General features: G+C 38.2%; 1 pseudogene; it reads left to right on the top strand.

The window, feature by feature from the left end:
• Positions 1-200: 200 nt before the first annotated feature.
• LOC143247987 (U4 spliceosomal RNA) lies at positions 201-354 on the top strand (annotated as a pseudogene).
• Positions 355-7,857: the final 7,503 nt, after the last annotated feature.

Raw genomic sequence — 7,857 nt, forward strand, 5'->3', positions numbered from 1 at the left:
CAACAAAAATCTCTACAATTTAAAGTTTGGTTTTGAACAATACTTTAGCTGCTTTCCATCTCCCTATTGTTTTTCAGAGTTGTAAGTTTTTAGATTTGTTGCTGTTAACCCTTGTGTAATCTGTGTAAAAATTCTAGATAAACAAACAAGTAATTTATCAAGTTTTCGATTTTTATTACTTTTGTTGTTCTATTCATCGTAGCTTTGCGCAGAGGCGATGTCGTAGCCAGTGAGGTTAATCCGAGGCGCGACTATTGCTAGTTGAAACTTTCTATTCATCGTTCCTCGTGTAACAAAGTACGAACGACTCTGGTTTCTTCGTACACGGAAAGTCCATGAATCAAAGACACCTTTGAATCTTATTGAATTCCTTGTGTCTTGAGAAGTAGATGCCTTTTGACATCTCAGGGTAACACTACAAATACCGTTGACGGTCAGTATGTCCATTGCTAGCCGTGAGAGGGCGCTCAGCAAGCAAAAGCTCATAATTACCTGAGGATCTCTATGTCTGAAAATTGTCTTTGGGACTTGGAAGTAATTAGTGTGAAAAGGAAAATTCTATAAAGCAGAATACACGGGTCTGCGCAAAAAAAACAAACAACACACAACAAAAACGGTAAAAGCGATAGATATTTAAGTTGTTACTGTTGGCCTTATCAAAACATGTTTTTTTGAAATGTGGCTTGGGGGGGAGGGACTTTGGAACCCATTGCTTCCTCACCGGACGCACCAAACCATCACTATGTCACTGATTAAGCCTCAATTCCCACAATATTGTGAAGAAAGTTAAACGTTACCAACTCTGCAAAAACGGACAAAACGATGTTAATTTTTTGAGAGGAACATTTTTAACTGGTTGATCAGAAAAAGCGATAATCTAGTAAAAGAATATAAGAAATTAATATTATTTTTATCAACATCTGGTGTGTTTGATTGGTGCCATTAAGACATAACCCTTTTTTTGTGTTCCGAAGACTTGTGGATACTTTAAAAAAAAAACAACTTTAACTGTGGTATCATTCTGTTCCTAAGTTGTTGCTTTAAACATTATATCCCCGTGTTATGCATTATATGTGATCCACAGGACATAAAGTTGAGACATTTGAGCATCACTGTCATACACAGCTACATTTATTAATTATTGTACAGATGATGCTCGTGAACTTGGCAATAGAAACGATTTTGTTGTGGTTCAACGTATGACATTAGATGTTGACACGAATGTCACACATGACGTTCAAAGTGTAGGTGATTGATGATTGGTTGTTTTCATTCAAAAAAACATAAACTGAAGTTTTTTTTATTTAATAAATTTCTAGTCCATCTTCTTTCAGTAAAAATATAAGAGCATTCGTTCACCCATACCGTCTTGGGTGGGTGTTCTAACAAGCAAATCCATTAAAACTCTAAAATGACCTGAAACAGAGAAAGGGTTAAACTGAACATTACATTAGGCTTACATCCAAACCTTAAGAATTATTCAGTAAATTATATTTATCAATATATATTTATATCGCATAACAAGGATATCTGATTTTCATTGTGACAAATATCTCTAGAAATTCCCCCAATGACACAGGGGTATGTCTGAGGATTTACCATGCTAGAAATTGTGTTTCGGTACCCGTTGTTCGGTACCCGCCCAATATGTAGCTTTGTGCTCATGTTGAAACAAATAAAATAAAACTCTAGAAACTCTGGGTGTACGAAAAAAAAAAGTCCTGTTGGGCTGTAGTACATGCATATATACTTCAGTTACCTTCTTATAAAAAAACACATTTCATTTCTGTTGAAGATAATATTTTTAGTTACAACGCTAACAGGCGTTTTGGAATTATTATGTAGATAAATCCGGATAGGCGTAACCTTTACAGCAAATAATACAACGTTTTCACTTGTTAACACCTATAGTCTCTTTCATCTTGTCCCACATTGGCTGAGAAATGAGTTTGACAAAAATACCACAGTGGACTGTCTGCTGTGTCCACCGTAAAGAATTAAACCCCACTAATAGTGTAGTGGACAGAGCACAGAAAGCTCTGATCTTAACAACAAACAAAACTTTCCAACAAAATGGTTTTAAGCGGAGAAAGTCCACAAATCAGTAACAACTACTCACTGTGACTGTACAGATACATATGAATTACAACATGATTTTAAGAGAGAAAAAAATACGTTTTTTTTTTTCCTTTCGTTTTTAAATTTCACGCAATGCTACACGAGGTCTATCTGCGCTAGCCGTCCCTAATTTAGCAGTGTAAGACTAGAGGAAAGGTAACTTGCCATAATCAACCACCGCCAACTCTTGGGTTACTCTTTTACCAAAGAATAGTGGGATTGACCGTGGAATTATAACACTTCCATGGCTGAAAGGGAGAACATGTTTGGTGGGACAGGGATTCGAACCGGCAAACCTCGGATTACGAGTCGAGTGCCTTAACCACCTGGCCATGCTGGGCTCTTTTTTTCATGTACAAAATTTCTCATATACCAAAATTTTAAAGCAGGCCCTAAAATGATTCTAACAGGAGAATGTGTACACGCTAACAATGCATATTGGCTGCATTATAAACCATTTACAGACACGCAAAAACAGTTAATAATAAATGAAAATTGTTTCAAAGAAAAATTAATTATATATATTTCCTTTTTATACGAAAAAATTCTCATAAGCAAAACACACACAGTTTATACGTCTTGAATGTTTGTGATACAGAAGTCTTACCAATGCAACAAACAAAAACTAATAAAACAATAACCATTTTTAACCAATACGGTCCAGAGGCGTCGCTGTGCGCTAAAAGATTCAGGGCTCGGGGCCATAGACTCCCAGGAAATTTTTGGCGTTTCAGTATGGTATTGATCGTGATTATTCCATTCCGATTTTTCAATATAGTAATTGGGAATTCGGGTCACTGTCAATAGAATAAGATCCTGTGCTAACTCCTACGATGTTTTAACAAGTATCTCCTTAAATATACCACGTAATACAATATATTTTGAAGAACCAAATTGTGACGCGTCACAAGAACCTTGAGAGGTCACTACCTGAAAGATGACTGATCGCGATAGTTAATTTTACCTCTTGTTGTATTCGAAACGAAGGTAATTTGGGTCGTAATTGTATTATCTTAAAAATTACATAGCAACAATCTAGAATTTGTGCGAAAACTGCTCAGCACGAAACAAAACTATAAATGTGCACGTGGCTAGATTAAGTTATAACCACCTCTAACCGTTGATCAGAGAGAAAGGAGGCTTTTATAATGGGCCTACAGCTGAAAGTAGCACGTTTTCAGAAATATCTGTCTCGAACCTCTGACCTTTCGATACGCAGCCAGACACGTTAATTATTGGACTACTCCCGTCCTACTATTAAAGGTATATCTTATTCAGGTGTATTTTTAGTACATGTGTGTCTATATTAAAATAACAAAATATTGAAATGCAAACAGAGCCACGAATAGGTGTATATAATACTTTGTAATATGAATATTTGATAGAACTTTATGATGTGTTTCATTGCAAAATACATAAACAGTTGTTTCGTATTCTAGTACGAAAACATACTCTCTATTGTATTACAAAAGTCATGCCATGCATGCCCAATTGATTATTAAAGTTTTGATTGAACAATGACAGCTCTCACTAGTCCAAATCTACTGAGCGACAAACACTATACCAGTCTGGCTGGACTGGTTAATGCTGGTTTTAGTAGAACGTTCCATTCTGGGTTGCTTATGATACAGGTTGTTCCATGTGTAAGTTATATGTTGCATTTTACTAGATAATAGATTTAAGCTGGAAGATTAAATAGCTTTAACTCCCTTCCAGAACGGCCCGACAAGACCAGGTGGTTAAGGCATTCGACTCTTAATTTGAGGGCCGCGGGTTCGAATCCCCGTCACACCAAACATACTCGCCCCTTTTAGCCGTGAAGACGCTATAATGTGATGGTCAATCCCACTATTCGTTGGTAAAAAAGTAGCTCAAGAGTTGAGGGTGGGTGGTGATGACTAGCTGCTTTCCCTCTAGCCTTACACTACTAAATTATCTGCCATGACAGCGGTAAGTCTGCGGATATAAAACGCTACAATTAGAGGTGGACACCGCAGATAGCCTAGTGTGGCTTGGCTATAAAAAACAAACAAACAACTTTTGTAGTGAATGTTTGTTTGTTTTTGAATTTCACGCACAGCTACACGAAAACTCTATCTGTTTCAGTAAATAAAAACGATGCGACACGAATAATTTAAAACAAGATGGCAACAAATAAAGACGGATACTCAACCTCTGGAGACTTTATTCTAGGATGTCTTTCAATTATAAGGGACTTACGAAATAATGGTTTAGTCGTTTGGCATTTAGTTATGTAGCAACAAACAGTCCTGTTTCCACGTAGTTTATACCAGTTGTAGAATATTTGAGTCATGACAATTCGATGTTCACAGAGAATGGTTATGTACAATTAATTACAAATTTAATTTCTTATTATTTACATTCGGAATTTATTATCAAGCCTGTCGAAGGCTGTGCCAAGGAAGTCGAAAGCTCTTATTAATAACAAAACAACTAACATTTACATGAAAGTAAAATGTTCAAGTTCCACTTGGTTTGAGGTCACTATGTTTTTACTCGTTTGTTTGTTTTGAATTTCACGAAAAGCTACTCAAGGGCTATCTTCGCTAGCCGTCCCTAATTTAGTAGTGTAAGACTAGAGGGTAGGCATCTAGTCATCACCACCCACCGCCAACTCTTGGGCTACTATTTTACCAATGAATAGTGGGATTGACCGTAACGTTATAACGCTCCCACGGCTAAAAGGGCGAACATGTTTGGTGCGACGGGAATATTCGAACCCGCGACCCTTGGATTACGAGTCGAGTACCTGCACCACCTGGCCATGAAATAATATAAATATATTATATCAGAAATTCATAAAAATATAGCTTGGTTATAGAATTGTTCAGACACAAAGAGTAAGGAATATTTCTTCTTTGAAAACACGCTATTATTATATAAAACATTGAAATGGATTTACTTTAGCGACATGTTGATTTATTAACATAACAGTCGTTTACGAAAAAAAACAACAACCAGAAAACATCGAGAATCGCAGCTGAAAATTCAAAAGGAAGTTATTTTATTTTATATCTGTTAGATGGCGTTCTAGTACGACATCAGTTACACTGTTAATCAATTACTTGATTTGAAAAGGGGCTGGTTTGTGAATTGTTTATGAAACACTAAACATTTCTAGTTAAACAAGGCACTGCTGTGTTGATCAGTAGCTCAACAATATCGTTTTGTTATTTTTATCATTATGTACAGAGCTACGCGATGGGCTATCGGTGATCTGCCCATCACAGGTATCGAAATCCGATTTCTAACATATAAGTCCGTATACATGCCGCTATACCATCGGGGGTAAGTAATTGAAAATAGAGGTAATTGACGCGGTTTAAACAAAAATTCCTTTAATTTATTCAGTTTTAATAAATCCTTGTTTACAAAAAGTGTGATTAAACATCACCAAAAAAGCACCCCACCCCCAGTGGGTGTTTCTGTAGATTCACATCGCTAGAAAGCAGATTTCGATACTTGTGGTGGTCAGAGCACAGACAACCCATCGCTTTGTACTTAATTCGAAATAAATGTAAACCAAAAAACACAACTGAATTATTACCATGATGCTCGTCTTCCCACCCCACTCAGTTTTACAGCTGCATGCCAAAAAACTTGTGATGTCAAAAACGGGTTTTCGATAAGCTTTATAGGCAAAATTCTAGAAAGAACGATCGGTAACCGATTCTCCACGTTTCTGAAGATCGCTTTAAAAGAGCCTGAATTACAGAATGGATTTAGAAAGTTTAAACCTGCTAATTAGTTCGACTAACAGAATCAGTCACAGGTAGCTTTAATAAGAAACCATACATTGTCGCATGTTTTCTCGATATCTAGAACGCATTTGACACAATCTGGTATCATGGGCCTGGCATGACCAGGTGGTTAAGACACTCGTAATCTGAGGGTCGCGGGTTAGAATCCCTGTCACACCAAACATGCTCGCTCTCTCAGTCGTGGGGGAGTTATAATGTGACGGTCAATCCCACTATTCGTTGGTATCCCAAGAGTTGGCGGTGGGTGGTGATGACTAGCTGCCTTCCCTCTAGCCTTACACTGCTAAATTAGGGACGGCTGGCACAGATAACTCTCGAGTAGCTTTGTGCGAAATTCAAAAAACAAACAAACACACTTATTCTCTTGTATTTTGTCATGGAAAAACCGAGAAATCGTTCTGAAGACATTTTAGCAAACTTCGATAAAGAATTGAGTTTTGTGACGTTCACTCCTGCACTGGGATATTTTTAGCCATCCAGTGTTGTTTAAAATTCTGCGAGTCTCTGATAAAGTAATAAAGTGTTTTCCAATATTTTTGTAACACCTGAAAAACTTGTAGATAAGTACTAAGATATCAGTAAACGTATCACCATATCTTCTGGAAACAAAGAATGCAAACAGATAATGACTTACCTTGTTTGTCTAGCACAATGGTTCTTAACCTGGGTTCAATCGAACCGCAAGGGTTCGGTGAGTCAGTGTCAGGCATTCGGCGGAGGTCAAGACACACACACTGTATGTGTGTCCGTTCCGTTCACCCTACTCGTATGATTCGTGACGTCATGCTCCACTTGGCCATCATTGGCTGCGGCTGATCACGTCACATCACTTGGCCTTAATATCTGTGCTTCGTGCGCTTAGCAGTCGACTTGTGACTGTAGTAATCGTGCGCCATTTGTGATTTTTTTCCTAATTTTTCAATCCCTTCATACTAACTATGTTGAGCAAAAATAAAAAGTGGTCGGACGAATACGTACAATATGGATTCACGTGTATAACGGAACATGATGGGAGTCAGCGTCCTCAATGCATGATTTTCAATGCCAAGTTAAGCAATTCTAGTCTAGCACTGGCAAAACTAAGAGAACACTCCCTAAAGCTGCATGGAGATGGAAATACAAGAACACAACGCTTGCTGAATTCAAGGTAAAGAGAGCCAGGTTCGATGAAAAGGCTACTTCGCCTGTTCTCGGCTTTGTACCATCGACAAACCGATCCTCACAGCATCGTACGAAGTTGCGTACTTGATTGAAAAGCAGGGCAAACCACACACCATTGGTGAAGCACTCGTAAAACCAGCTGCGTTGAAAATGGCGAATATCATGCTGGGAAATGCTGCTGAAAATAAGTTATCCCAAATTCCTCTTTCAAATGACACCATCAGCAGCAGAATAGGTGACATGAGCGATGACATCTTGGCTCAAGTAGTTGCAGATCTGATTTCAAGCCCAACAAAATTTAGCCTTCAACTCGACGAGACCACCGACGTTTCCAATCTAAGCCAGCTTGTTGTATTCGTGCGCTATGTGAAGAACGACGAGATAAAAGAAGATTTTTTTATTTTGTAAGCCTTTTACAACAACAACTAAGACAGTCGGCATGAAGAAACTTGTGGATGACTTCTTCAGAGACAACGATCTTTCGTGGGATATGGTTTCTGCAGTTTGCTCGGACGGAGCTCCAGTCATGCTGGGACGAAACTCTGGTTTTCGTGCGCTGGTGAAAACCGATGCACCACACATCATTGTAACGCACTGTGTTCTGCACAGGCATGCGTTGGCAACAAAATCCTTGGTTTCAAAACTGGCAGAAGTATTAAAAATTGCAGTGGAATGTGTGAACTTTGTGCGAAATAGTGCCCTGAAGCATCGCATCTTCAAAGAGCTGTGTAATGAAATGAGCTATGAATTCGAGGTACTTCTCTACCATTCTAACGTTCGGTGGTTATCCCAGGGA

Source organism: Tachypleus tridentatus, chromosome 3 (genome assembly GCF_004210375.1).
Source record: "Tachypleus tridentatus isolate NWPU-2018 chromosome 3, ASM421037v1, whole genome shotgun sequence".
Taxonomy (NCBI): Eukaryota; Metazoa; Arthropoda; class Merostomata; order Xiphosura; family Limulidae; genus Tachypleus; species Tachypleus tridentatus.